Raw genomic sequence first — 15949 nt, 5'->3', positions numbered from 1 at the left:
CGTGCCTCCTCGGTAGTCAACTGGAATGCTCGACTCCTCACCACTGGAGCCTCTGCTTTGCCCTGCCGGCCATCAGTGATCCGTAGGGTCGCTGGAGCTGGCGCCTTCACTGGCGCTGATGCTGCTGTCAACTGGGGGCAATTGGCCTTCTTTTGGCCCCTCTGGTTGTAGTGGAAACACAACAACTCAGACGTCTGAATAACCGGTGCAAGGGCAGTACAATCCCTGCTGAAATGCCCCGTCTTGCCGCACTTGTAGCAGCCTGACAATCCCAGTCTACACGCCCCATCATGTGGCCTGCCGCATTTCCTGCAGCAGCCCGGTCCTGACTGGCCTTTCGGCCTACCATCTGATCCCTTGGGTTTCTTCCCCGAAGCCCCAATCGACTGCCCCTCCTCTACTTTCCTCTTCCGGACATGCTCCAGATCGATCTCCCTCTCCCTTGCCCTGGCAATCATGGACTCCAGAGTAGGGCAAGCTGAAAACTAACATGCTCCCAAATGTCGACTCGCAGCATGTCATGATAGCGGGTCCTCCACATATCCTCATCTCTCGCATACTGGGGCACCAGCAATGCCCTCTCTCGGAACTTGGCGGTGATCTCCACCACAGTCTCCGTAGTCTGTCTCATGTCCAAAAACTCTCTGGCCAGCTGCTGAAGCTCTACCGCTGGCGCAAACTCTACTCGGAACCGGGTCACAAAATCCGACCATGTCATAGCCTCAACAACCGAGGCTCCCAATGAGTCACCAACAGACTCCCACCAGTCTCTAGCTCTGTCTCTTAAGCACCCTGCTGCATATCTCACCTTTGACCCCTCGGGGCAGAAGCTGGTCAGTTGTGCGGACTCAATGTCCGCAATCCATCGTCTGGCAGCAATGGGGTCCTTCGCCCCATGGAAATCCGGCGCACCACTACCCCTGAAGTCCTTAAAGGACAGTGTACGAGATCCAGACTGGCCAGATGCCATGTCACTCCTGAACGCCCTGAGGCGGTCCTCCATCAGCTCAACTATCCCTTCCTTGATAGACCCGAAAATGATGGGGTCGACTCAAGGATGCCTCTGGTGATCTCTGACGCGATGAACTCGCGTAGCCTCTCATCTACTGGCTCGGAACCTGATCCCGAACCCAATCCCTCTCCTGAACTGCCAACTGCTGGCCTCGGATGAAGTACCACCATTCTACAATACATACAGGCAACCATTAGTGATACTGATACCTCTAAAGGGATCACATCTATTACAGGTTCCCTGGTCTTGCCTCAGTCCTCCTTTATTCGGGTACGAATCCTCTTCTTTCAGTAGTACGGGCCCATACTACCTTCCACATCTATCCGTACCTTCCTCAAGGACAACTTTGACTCCACCAGATCCCTTTCACCACTGCTAATCCTCTTCTATTCCCATTCTAGGCTTGCCCTAGGGAAAATCTCTAACTCCACCCAAACCGGTCCTCAACTGCCGAGGGCCTCCTTGTAGTGCCAGTTAGCCATTACCATAATACCATCACATGTGATGAGGCTCAGATAATTATTCGAGTAACATACTCGTCCCTACAACGGTTAGACTCAAACAAGAGCTGCGCAATAGGGAGAAATCCAACACTCTGAGATTATTCAACCCTGATCACATGTAATGTGACGTATTCACCTAATGACTAACTCCCATCACTAAGAGTCCCACAAAGCACAAAGCAAGCAGCATTCAGACGCAGGAAAACTACTCAAGCAAATCTGTCCTCATAATGAGAAGCTGAACTAGCATATAATGTTAGGCTCATAGTACCAGGCATAACCTAAATAGGCTATCCTACCACTATCTACTCAATACTAGCATGCAATTCTCATAAGATTAAGCACATAAAGCAACCATATAAGGCCTCATTCCTAGATCCTTTGTCCTATTCTAGCATGTTGTTCTACTGACTCTGATAAACATAGCATAACATTGTATGGGTACTTTGGGGAATACTTACTTGAGATCGGCCGGTCGCGCACATCACACACTTGTTCCTTCTGAAAACTTTTCTGTTTTATTCTTTAGAAAACCAATTTCTTATAAAATCTTTTAATCCATCGGTTTGAGTCCAGACGCCCCCGAAGGTGTGTCCGAATCCCTCAAACCAGGGCTCTGATACCAACTTGTAACGACCCAAATTTTCACGCCCAAAAATTTCATTTTAAATTAAGTGGTTAGCTAAACTTTAGTAGTAAAACATCATCCAATCATATCAATTCATAAAACATATCTCGTGTCTGAAAACCATAGCATGAAAATAATAATAATGTCATAGTACAATCCAGATCATCTCATAATGCGGGAAAACCAATGTGTGTGTATGATGTGCCGCTACCGCGCCAGCTCTTTCCCCTTCGCTGAAGAGGTACCTGAAAACAAAACTGTAAACTGTAAGCACAAAGATTAATGAGTTCCCCCATCATACCACATACCATACAATCACAAAGCATACATACTGTCGGGCATTTCTCGGGTGCCCGACCTACCCGGTACGGCCATTCTGGGGTGTCGACCTACCCGTACAACCATTCAGGGGTGCCGACCTACCCGTGTCAAGCCATTCTGGGGCGCTGACCTACCCATGTCGAGCTATTCTGGGGTGAATACCTACCCATGTCGAGCTATTCTGGGGTGCTGACTACCCTTCGGTCCTAACAACCGAACCTCGGGGACTATTTCACCCCTACTACTACTATCACACATATCATAGAATAATCTATTGTCAGACATATCTGGGGTGTCCGACCTACCCTTTGGTCCTAACGACCGAATCTCGGGGACCTTTCCCCCTTCTACTACCTCTATCTCAAATAACATATCATGCTAGCAGCTAAACATATCATAACATATTATTAGGCATATATGGGGTTCCTAACCTACCCTTTCGGTCCTAACAACCGAACTCTATCACTATCACATATCATATCATGCTAGCATATAACATATCAGGTAGTAGCAACACATATGAATATCACAAAGACAAACATCTAATATATGATCCCTACTGGTGGGCCGGCATTGTGGCCGTAGACCCACCGCTACTAGAAGGTAACTCACCTCGAAAAGTAGCTGCTGAAAGTCTGCTTGCTAGACGTCTGACTGCTGTACTGGTAATCCTCCGGCTATAAATCCATAAACATAGTTTAGTCACTCATAAATACCCTTAGCTCAAATGACTGACCTACCCCTGGTCCAAGGTTAACTCCTTGGTCAAAGTCAACTTTCAGTTGACTGGACTCGCCGAGTCCCTCTCCTACTATCCTAGTACTAACTCATCAAGTCCCTCTTCCCACTCACTGATTCACCCTTAACTCACTACTTGGGACGATTAGACCGACTCGCGATCCGACTCGCCGAGTCTGAGAACAACTCACCGAGTCCCACGAGCAGATCTCCTACTCGCTTCCACATCCTCACCAGAGCATCCATCTTGAGGATTTGGGTTTCTGGGACTATTGCTACAATTTAAATTGCTAATTCCGCGTGTAGCTACGAAGGGTTGGACCTTCTACACTTAAACCCCTCCTAACTGAGTAACAGTTCATATGACTCGCCGAGTTTGAAGAACAACTCGTCGAGTTCCAGGCAATCTTCATAGGACTCGCCGAGTTGTTCATCCAACTCGTCGAGTCTAAGACCATCTTCATAGAACTCGTCGAGTCCACTTTGGAACTCGCCGAGTCCCTTCAACCCTCCTAGCATACAGACCAAATCTGAGACATGCAACGGTTCCAAACCATAGATCTAAGCTCCTAAGGCGTGCTTATCACGTAAAGTTGCAAACTTTACGTGCATGCATGGCCCTATGAGCCCCAAAAGGCAAGTCCAAGCTCTTTATGAGGTCATACACTCAATACGGACCTCAATCACTTCAACCACATAGACTTTACACTTCTAAGATGACCATAAGGTCCAGATCTGAAGTCCTTTCAGAACATAGAGCATAAACACATGGAGTTTGAGGTTTTAGGGCTTGAAAACCACCAATTAGGGACAAAAAGGGGATGTAATGAACTAGTGATCAAGGTAGGAACTTTTCTAACTGAATGGAAGCTTCTCACAGTGTAGATTTTGGATCTACTTCCCCTCCTTGCACTCTTCAACCTCCTCCTTCTTCTTCTAAGCTCCAAACTTCCTTCACAAAGCCAAAAATCACTCACAAGAACAATATGGGGGCTAGGGTTTCGCTCTACAGCTCTCTAGAAGTGTTAGGAACAAGGGAGGCCGAGTTAGAGTGTTTAAATAGGGTGCAAACACCTGAGTTAGGGTTTTACTCGTCCAACACGGACTCACCGAGTCTGGGACCCGAGTCGTCGAGTACCTCACTTAAATCTCGTGCCAAAATCGCTCCTACTCGGCGAGTCGGGCCTCCAACTCGCCGAGTCCAAGGCAAAATGAGAAAAAAATACGTAACTAGAAATCGTACCAGGAATCCCGTGTTACAATCACGCTTTCCCTACAAGAGATTATGGTATATAATACAAGACTTTAACTATATACACTAAAGTACGTGAAGTTGAACGTCTCACAAAACTTAGTATCAAATAGATTTACGTATGAAAAGCTCGTTTGTTCTTGTATATGAAAGTATTTCTTTGATATAGTACTTATAGTATGTAAAACCTCTTGAATATTTAGTAAACTATACCTATTATAGTTTTTCTCAATTGTATGATTCGTTGTATGATAAACCCTAGTGCAGTATTAGCTTGGTATGTAAGTATAACATTTGTAATAACCCTATTGAACATTTATTCACCAAAAAATAAATGAAGTGTTTGACATTCGTATAAAAACATGTTTATATTCTTTAAGGACAAGATGTTATTGAATAGGTGTTGCATGCGAACGTTTTCATATGATAGTTAAGAATCATATATGATTTGTTATATAAAGATAAGTGTAGTAAAAGCTTATTGTTTTCCACACGAGAGTAACTGTGTGTTTTACTTGTATGCCCCCCCCCCCTTTTGAAAGCGTATAAAAGCATTTATAAAGTATTTGAAAACGTAGTTGTAGGGGTATGAACTCACTTGATAGATAAAAGAATGTGAAACGAAAACTGAGCAGAACTTCGACTAAGCAAAGTTGAATTTCTCGGGATTCTCGGGAATCTCGAGAGTGAAAAACCTTCCTTTGGAACTTGGGTATGAAGACCGGGGCTTCGGGATGGCTTCGGGGGGTTTAAACGTAGAGTTTCGGCACGAGAGAGAGAAGAAATGAGCAATGAAACCCAACACCTTCGGATGCTATTTATAGCCCCAATTTGGGTGCCATGTCATGGTATCCTCTTCCATTGACGAGACGTTTGCTGACGTACCTGGCACCCATCAGTCAAAATACCACGTCGTGGGCTTCTTCACCACGTCGTGGTAGGCCTGACAGCCTTGGATTTCGGGTCTCGAACTTGTAAAATGCATAGCTTTCGCGTACGAGCTCCGTTTTTGACGTTCTTTATATTCACGCGTAGGTGAGAATATACTATACAACTCTCGCTTAGACTCTGTCGGCTAATTTTGAATTTAATTTTTATTATTTATTTTTAACAGGCCGGTACACGAAAATTCCGTTAAAAATCCATAACTTCTTCATGTGATGTCCGTTCTCGTCAGACTTTATACCGTTGTGCTACTATTGTTGAGATCTTTGATTCTCATTTAGGTTGTATCGGCTAAAAATCTCTCGATCTCTATTTCGAGTATTTTAGCTGTCTGCTATATCCGAAACTTGGACGTTCTTTTTATGTATGTTCATGGTTTAATGATATCTACAACTTTCATTTAGATACTTAAGGTAAAAAGTATTTTATTAAAACTTCGCGTTTTACGTTTAATCGTATTGACGGTTTTGTTGTGAATCTTAGGTTGGTCATAACTTCTTTGTTATAACTCGGATTTTAGTGCTCTTTATATTTCTAAAAACACTGACATGATAACTATCAGTTTAGGCAACCCAATAGAGACTTTTGAACATTTTATTTTTGGACGCTAATTTCATTATATCAAAAGATACTACAATTCTTGACTTTTTAGGTCATTACATTGATTAGAAATATCGGGTTGTCACATCATCCCCCCGTTAGAGGGAATTTCGTCCCGAAATTAAATATAAAGCTAACATTTGTGGATTAGGGAAAAAGATGCGGGTACTTCTGTTTCATCTGATCTTCACGTTCCCAAGTATATTCAGGTCCCTGCTTTGCATTCCAGCAGACCTTCACAATGGGTATGCGACTTTGTTTTGTTCTTTTAATTTACCTATCCATGATCTCAATTGGTTCCTCTACAAAGTGAAGACTCTCATTGATTTCGATTTCGTCTAGACGGATGACGAGGGTCTCATTGGACAAACATTTCTTCAAGTTTGACACATGAAAGGTAGGATGTACGTTATTGAGTTCCTGCGGCAGTTGAAGTTTGTATGCTATCGGGCCGATCCTTGCAAGGATCTCGAATGGTCCGATAGATCTTGGGTTTAGTTTCCCACGTTTTCCAAAACGTATTAACCCCTTCCAGGGCGAGACCTTCAATAGCACTCGATCCCTAACCTGAAATTCTAAGGGCTTTCGTCTTTTGTCTGCATAACTCTTTTGTCTATCTATTGAAGCCTTTAGTCGTTCCTAAATTTGTACAATCTTCTCAGTCGTTTCTCTTATAATTTCCGGGCATGTGAGAGCGCTGTCGGGTACTTATCCCTTAGCTAGTTCATTTCACCCACTTCAGCCCATCACAGTGGTGATCTGCACTTCCGACCATAGAGGGCTTTGAATAGAGCAACTTTAATGTTGGAGTGATAGCTATTGTTGTATGAGAATTCTACTAGTGGTAAATGGGTATCCTATGCTTTACGAAAATCGATTTCACAAGCTCTTAGCATATCTTCCAAGGTCTGTATGGTCCTCTCACTTTGACCGTCAGTTTGTGGATGGTAAGCGGTACTCATGTCTAGTTTCGTTCCAAGAGATTTTTCTAGCGACTGCCAGAATCGCGAGGTGAACCTACTATCTCTGTCGGAGATTATGGATATTGGTACACCATGTAGTCATACAATCTCTCGGATGTATGTTCAAGCTAGCTTCTCCATCTTTTCGGTTTCCTTTATGGGTAGGAAGTGTGCGGATTTTGTTAATCTATCGACGATTACCCAGATGGTGTCTAGCCCACCTGTTGTCTTGGGTAATTTGATTATGAAGTCCATGGTTATCTGCTCCCACTTTCACTCGGGTATTTCTGGTTGTTGTAGTAATCCTGATGGCTTTTGGTACTCTACCTTGACTTTGGCGGAAGTCAGACACTTGCCCACATAGGTAGCGATCTCTACTTTCATGTTCGGCCACCAATACAGTTTCTTGAGGTCCAGATACATCTTGTCTGAACCTGGATGCACGGAGTATCGAGTCTTATGAGCCTCGTTCATGACCACATCTCTATATCCACCAAACTTCGGTGTCCAGATTCGATCCACGAAATAATGAACTTCGTCGTCCTTGACTTCAAAATTCTTATCCATTCCCCCCTCAAGGCTTCACTCGTCACATTCTCTGCTTTCAATGCTTCCTTCTGAGCTTCCTTGATTTGCATGGACAGGTGTGAATGGATCGTCACGGTTAAGGATTTCACTCGACGACCCGAGTATTCCTTTTGACTAAGAGCATCAACTACCACATTCGCTTTTCCTGGATGATAACGAATTTCACATTCGTAGTTATTCAACAGTTCAACCCATCGTCTTTGCCTCATGTTGAGTTCCTTTTGATTGAGGATGTGTTGTAGGCTCTTGTGATCGGTAAAGATTGTGCATTTTGTGCCGTAGAGATAGTGTCTCCAAATCTTTAAGGTGAAAACGACTGCTCCTAGTTCGAGGTCATGTGTAGTGTAGTTGACTTTGTGCTTCTTGAGTTGTCTCGAGGTGTAGGCGATGACCTTTCCTCGTTGCATCAGAACACATCCAAGACCTTGATTAGAGGCATCACAGTAGACCACGAAGTCTTCTATTCCTTCTGGCAAGGACAATATAGCCGTGCTGCATAGTACCTGCTTCAGTGTTTGGAATGCAGCGTCTTGTCTTTCTTCCCAATTGAAAATTACACCCTTCTGCGTCAAGGTGGTAAGTGGTTTAGCAATCTTCGAGAAGTTTTGTATAAATCTTCGGTAATAGCTAGCAAGGCCCAAGAATTGTCGGATTTCCATTGGGGTTTTGGGAGCTGACCAGTTCTCGATTGCCTGGATTTTTGAGGGGTCCATGTGTATCCCGTCTTTTCTAACCACGTGACCTAGGAAATCTACTTTCCGAATCCAAAATTTTCACTTTGAGAATTTTGCGTATAGCTGGTCTTTTCTTAGATTTTCCATGATTTGTCGGAGGTGTTGACCATGTTCCACTTTACTCTTTGAATAAATGAGTATATCGTCTATGAACACGATCACAATTTTTTCCAGGAATAAACGAAACACTCGGTTCATTAAGTCCATGAACACCGCCGATGCACTTGTTAATCCAAAGGGCATCACTACAAACTCGTAGTGACCATAACGAGTTCGAAAGGCTGTTTTGGGGACATCTCATTCCAAGACTCGTAGCTGATGATACCCGGATCTCAAATCGATCTTCGAGAAATAACTCGCTCCTTGGAGTTGGTCGAACAAATCGTCGATGCATGGTAAGGGATATCGGTTCTTGATAGTGAGCTTGTTGAGTTCCCGGTAGTCGATGCACATGCCGAAAGATCCATCCTTCTTCTTGACGAACAGGACTGGCGCTCCCTAAGGTGAGAAGCTCGGTCTGATGAATCCTTTGTTGAGTAGTTCATTTAATTGGTTGGATAATTCCTACATCTTTGCTGGCGCTAAACGATACGACGACTTAGCTACTGGGGTAGCTCCGGGAATTAAATCGATCCTGAACTCGACTTGTCGTTCTGGTGGGACACCTGGAAGATCTTCAGGGAAGACATCAGGAAAATCGCAGACTTCTGGAATGTCTTTGAGGTCTTTCACTTCTTTTTCCTTATCTACTACGTGGGCTAAGAAGGCATGGTACTCCTTATGCAGGTATTTCTGGGCTTTGACGCAAGAGATGATCTGTAAATTGGTACCGGGCTTGTCACCATAAATGACAAGAGTTTCACCGTTTGGCAGATTTAGGCGAACGACCCTTTCGTGACAAAGTATATCAACATGGTGTATGCTTAACCAATCCATACCGATGATGACATCAAAGATCTTTATAGTGATTTACATTAGATTGATTTGAAATGAATGTTCGTTTAGAGTTAGTGTGCAGCCTATGTACATATCGTTTTTGCTTTCTGTTCTACCGTTTTCCATTTCTACTGTAAATATATTATTGAGTGATTGAGGGTTCTGTTTTAGTATGTGCTTGAATTTATGACTCACGAAACTCCTCTCCGCACCACAATCAAAGAGTATGCATGCATAAGCGTTATTGAGGAGAAACGTACCCGTAACCACCGTGGGGTCAGCTATTGCTTCGTTCTGCCCTATTGCCAGCACTCTTCCTATGCCGCCAACATTCCTTGTCTTAGGCCAGTCCCTCTTGTAGTGTCCAGCCTCCCCACACCCATAACACGCCTGGCACACACCGGACCCAGGGACTTGAGTGATTGGTCGTGCCGGTGCCTTATAGAAATGGGCAGTGTGCCCCTTCTTGTTGCAGTTGTTGTAGTGCATCTCCTGACAATTTTTGATGCGATGGAAATTGAATTTACTACACTTCGGTAGGTTCCCAGTGTATTGCTTCGCTGGTGCAGAGGTAACAGGAGTAGCAGTGGGGGTAGTAGGGGCATGGATAGCCACTATTTGTTGCTTCTTGGAAGGTTCCTGTGAAAATTGACTCTTCCTCTTGTTCCAAAACTTCTTCTTGCTGTTGTTGTTGGTACTGATGATGTTGTTGTTGTTTCCTATGGTTTGCTTCGGGACAGCAGTTGCGAAGCCCTGAAAGATTCCATGGTCAACGAGAGCTTGTGCCAACTGTTTGGCGCTATCGAAAGTAACTGGTTTGGAAGCTAGTACACTTCCTCGAATCTGGGGTGACAGTCCCCAGATGTATCTTTCGATCTTCTTGCTCTCTAGAGCAACCATCCATGGGCAAAGGATTGCCAAATCACTAAACCTATTGGTATAGGTTGTGATGTCCTAGCCTACCATAGTAAGGCCCCAAAGTTCTTGCTCTAGCTTTTGTACTTCGCCCCTTGGACAATACTCTTGCATTAACATTTGCTTTAGATTCTCCCAGCCCATAGAATTTGCCACTACCAGAGTTAGTGACTTGACGTGTCCATTCCACCACGTCAGAGCTCTCTCGGAGAATGTACAAGCGGTAAATTTTACCTTGCTCACTTCCAGACATGCACAGATCTCGTAAACCGCTTCTGTTTTCTCTATCCATTGTGATAGAGCCATTATCCCTCCGGATCCGTTAAAAGTCATGGGCTTGCTATTAGTGAAGTCCTTGAAGGTGAAATCCCCTGAACGACCTTGACGTTGGCCACTCGTAGAGATATTTACTCCTCCTCCAGACCCATTATTACTCATCTATGCCATTGTTGCCGTCACTGTAGCTGTTACAGCAGCTATCAATGCGGAATTTTCCGTCGACGGAGGGGGTGGTGGTGGAGGTGTTGCATTGTTGACACGACGTGTAGATCTATGGGGCGACATCGTGCTGCTAAAGAAATAGAATGAAGAACATAAGTTTTTAATGATTGGAAGTTGTGTGTTAATAAATTTGTTATTATTATTATTATTATTATTATTATTATTATTATTATTATTATTATTATTATTATTATTTTCTTTTATCAATTTATAAATTCGACTGACCTATCCAAGGTTTAGAGTTTGACTCATAATAAAAGTTTGCATAGTGATAGATAAACTTATGAATTTGAGTGGTAGTCAACGAATTTACACACAAAGGAATTTCTTCATATATATTTTAAACACATGCTGAGTTACATTTGAACTTAGGAAAATTTCGACCCTTCTAAGGATCTCCGATACAAAAGTTAAAGAAAAGTAAGACTTTTAGCCGAGTTCCTATTCTATAACAAAATTTTGGGATTCGGCAAGTACTACTTGCGATGTAGGTTGCGCCTGGAGCTTGACTCCGCGTCTAATTGATTTGCTTCCATAAGACGCCTATCGAAAGCGGCTTGCTGTTCCCTTATCTCAGAAAGGGCTGTAATTAGTTGTGCTTGGAATGTGTCGGTTTAGAGTTGGGCATTATCCTGTGCCCTGTCCAGTCGACGGATGTCGGAAGTGTGAACTTGTACCTCCACGTTGACTTCACGAATCCGGTTAGCTTGAACCTCGGATTGATAGGACTGGTTGGCTAGTTTGCCTACCATGACTGGGAGTGCTCGGTCGGCTGAACCTCCATCCATGACGTCATAGTAGTCCTGACACATACCGTAGGGAGGACGTAACCCTTTTTGTTGCCTCTAATGGTGACGGTGACTTCCCCAAACGGGAGTTGGTCCCTGAAAGTTTCTCCTAAAAGAAGGAGGTTGAGCGGCTGGAGGGTCGATTACTTCTGGTTCTGAGTCTGTCCCAGAGTCATCCCGTTCTTCCAACTCGATAGGTTCTTCATCCTCTTCGGGTCCTCCTCTACCCATCCTCCATTGCCTTGATTTGGGTAGTAGGGATCCCCTAGTGGGTGGAATCCAGCCATTGTGTCTGTGCGAGAATAGAGGTATGAGAATTGTCTAGAAGTTAATACATTTAAATCTAAACATGTAAGTTAAACTATTGTATTTACCAAATACTCCTATAGTATTTAAATTTGTATGTTTGATACTAATGTCATTTTTCGTAATTTTTGACTTGTTGCTCACTACGACCATTCCTTGACAAACATTAGTCTGATCTCGGATAAATATAGTTGATCAGGCTATATTCGTCCCAAATCCGACTACATATTGCGAGGCTTAGTCGTAGTGTACAACTTGTCTTAATACTTCTTGTATAATTCTAACTATGAAAATAAATCATTGTATGCATGTATTTGTACTTTTACAACCCAAATAATTCAAGTTAAATGAAACGCGGTTTAGGTGTAAAAATGTTTTGTCAGAGAGTTTTAATCCCTTATGCATTTATAGTTTGTATATCTTATGTGGATCGATATACTTAGTTCACTACAAACAATGCTGTGATACCAATCTGTCACACCCTCAAACCAAAACGACGGAAACGTTCGAGGGCGGATGACTTCATGTAGTATCGAAACAATTGAATACATAGTAAAGGAAGTAAACACAACCATTCAAAAAAATAATTTGAAAGTTACATTGTTGTAACACACTTGGTTCAAAAATAAATTACAATATGATGACAAAATGAGTTTAATACTGACGCCTTAGCATCACTTCTCCAAAAGCTAAAGTTTTACATGTATTACTGAATCCCTGAGAAATACAAGTAGATTTGAAAGAGTAGATCAGTGTATGTATAAAATCGCTAAGACATTTGATAACCCCGTAAATCAACGTGTTTTTAATACTCCATGACAGTTTTACAACCATGCTATTGACCCAGACTGTCTGTAACAACGTTCTTCAGGCGTTGGAGTGTTATGACGTTTGTCACCCCAGACCTGCCGGTCTAACTGTAGCTAACAGTTGAGGTTCGGGATTGTCAATCCCGTATAGATCTATACACACATATCACACTCTCCCTATAAGAGATTATGGTATATAATACAGGACTTTAATTGCATACTAGAAAGTACGTGAAGCTGAACGTCTCACAAAACTTAGTATCAAATAGATTTACGTATGACAAGATCGTTTGTTCTTGTATATGAAAGTATTTATTTGATATAGTACTTATAGTATGTAAAACCTCTTGAATATTTAGTAAAGTATACCTATTATAGTTTTTTCTCAATTGTATGATTCGTTGTATGATAAACCCTAGTGCAGTATTAGCTTGGTATGTAAGTATAACATTTGTAATAACCCTATTGAACATTTATTCACCAAAAAATAAATGAAGTGTTTGACATTCGTATAACAACATGTTTATATTCTTAAAGGACAAGATGTTATTGAATAGGTTTTCATATGATAGTTAAGAATCACATATGATTTGTTATATAAAGATAAGTGTAGTAAAAGCTTATTTTTTTCCACACGAGAGTAACCGTGTGTTTTACTTGTATCCCCCCCCCTTGAAAGCGTATAAAAGCATTTATAAAGTATTTAAAAACGTAGTTGTAGGAGTATGAACTCAATTGATAGATAGAAGAAGGTGAAACGAAAAATGAGCAGAACTTCGACTAAGGAAAGTTGAATTTCTTGGGATTCTCGGAAATCTCGGGAGTGAAAAACTTTCCTTTGGAACTTGGGTATGAAGACTGGGGCTTCGGGATGGCTTCGGGGGGTTTAAACACAAAGCTTCGGCACGAGACAGAGAAGAAATGAGCAATGAAACCCAACACCTTCGGCTGCTATTTATAGCCCCAATTTAGGTGCCACGTCGTGGTACACCTCACCACGTCGTGGTGAGGGATTCTATCCTCTTCCGTTGACGAGATTTTTGCTGACGCACCTGGCACCCATCAGTCAAAATACCACGTCGTGGTAGGCCTGACAGCCTCGGATTTCGGGTCTCGAAGTTGTAAAATGCATAACTTTTGCGTACGATACTTTTGAACATTTTATTTTTGGATGCTAATTTCATTATATCAAAAGAGATTAAAATTCTTGAATTTTTCGGCCATTACATTGATTCGAAATATCGGGGTGTCATAGATTGTTTCAGCTAGAAATCACTTGATCTCATATTCGAACTTTGGGCTGCGTACCGCTAAGTTGAAACTTCGAAAAATCATATCTTCCTCATACGAAGTCATATTTAGACGTTCTTTTTATGCACGCTCTTGGTTTAACATATTCTACGAATTTAGTTTGGATCACTAAAGCTAGATATTGCTCTATCTTAAATTCATATTTTACGTCATTCAACGTCGTGTCGGTTCTGTCGCGAAACTTCAACAGGTCATAACTTCTTCATTATTACTCGGATTTCGGCATTCTTTATATATTCGGAAACCTCGTCATGACCACTACCACATCCTTCATAGATATCAGGTTTAATTGCATTTCATTTTAACGCTTATTTTTATCCTTAATTCATTTATGTCACACAATTAAGCATAAAACACATAATACTCAAATAATACATCTTTATTATTTCAAGACGGGTTACAAAGGTTAACCTAGACTATAACATCGATAATAATGACTGGCCTAGAAACACAAGCGTTATAATTCTCTCCACCTTAGGATGATTTCGTCCCCGGAATCACACATCAACAAACAAATGCGGATAGCAACTCATCATGTCACTCTTCGTTTCCTAGGTGAGATTAGGCCCATTCGCATGCTTCCAACGGACAAGCACTAATTCGACCATCTTGCATCTCAACTTCTTAGTCTTTCGGTCAACGATTACCTCTGGTTCTTCAATCAACCTTTTGTTCTCATCAATTCTCAACTCCGAAAGTGGAATCATGTCGGGAACTTCTCCCGTGAACTTCCTCAAATAACACACATGGAAAGTGTTTTGAATTCCATTAAGATCTTTGGGTAATTCGAGCTTGTAAGCTTGAATCCCAATCCTTTGAAGAACTTTAAACGATCCAATAAACATTGGACTTAACTTTCCCCTTTTACCAAATCATATAAGTACCTTCCACGGTGAGACTTTAAGCAAAACCGAATCTCCAACTTCAAAAGTCATTGGTCTTCCCTTGTTGTCAGCATAACTCTTTTGACGATCCTGAGTTGCTAACATTCTCTCCCTAATTATTTTCAACTTTTCAGCAGTTTGATGGACTATCTCGGGTCCCATAAATTGCTTTTCCCCAGCCTATATCCAACAAGGCAGCGTACGACATTTTTGTCCGTACATAGCTTGATAAGGTGCCATCTTAATGCTCAAGTGGAAACTATTATTGTAGGAAAATTCTACCAAAGGCAAATGTTCATCCCAGTTGCCTTGGAATTCCAGGGTACATGCTGTCAGCATATCTTCAAGTGTTTGTATCGTTCATTCGCTCTGACCATCAGTCTTTGGATGGTAAGCTGTACTTAAACACAACTTGGTACCCAATTGCTCTTGTAGACTTCTCCAAAATCGCGAGGTGAAACGACTGTCACGATCTGACACAATCGTTAATGGAACACCGTGAACCCTCACAATTTCCTTCATGTATGAGTTCGCAAGCTTATCCATAGACCATTTCTCATTGGCTGCTATGAAATGCGCACTCTAAGTGAAGCGATCAACGACCACCCAAATCATGTCGTGACCATTCTTTGTTCTGGGCAGTTTATTGACAAAATCCATAGCAATGTCTTCCCATTTACCCATAGGTATAGGCAAAGGTTCTAAACTCCTGTATGGTTTCTGATGTTGTGCCTTGACTCTTGCACACCTCACACACTCCGCCACGTACTTTGCAATATCAAGCTTCATCGTCGGCCACCAGTAATAGGGTTTCAGGTCCCTATACATTTTAGTGCTTCTAGGATGAATTGAGTACATAGTTTTGTGAGCTTCTTCCATCATAAGATCTCTTATTCCTCCTTACTTAGGTACCCAAATACGATCTTGGAATACCTTTACTCCATGACCGTTTTTACCAAACACCAACGTTTTGCCCAACCGTTCCTCTTTCCGGTCATTCTTTTCAGAAGCTTCCTCTTGAACTTTCTTTATACTTTCCACAATAGTTGAGACAACTTCTATTCTCAACGCTCTTGGCCTTTTTCTCTTAAGATTAACTTTCCAACTGAGAGCATCAACAACAACATTCGCTTTACCTGGGTGGTAAAGTATCTCACAGTCGTAGTCCTTAAGTAATTCTAGCCAGCGTTTTTGCCTCATATTCAATTCTTTCTGA

This window comes from Lactuca serriola, chromosome 3 (assembly GCF_051521515.1).
Source record: "Lactuca serriola cultivar US96UC23 chromosome 3, Lser_US96UC23_V15, whole genome shotgun sequence".
NCBI classification, from domain to species: Eukaryota; Viridiplantae; Streptophyta; class Magnoliopsida; order Asterales; family Asteraceae; genus Lactuca; species Lactuca serriola.
Note: the sequence above shows the minus strand (reverse complement) of the source record.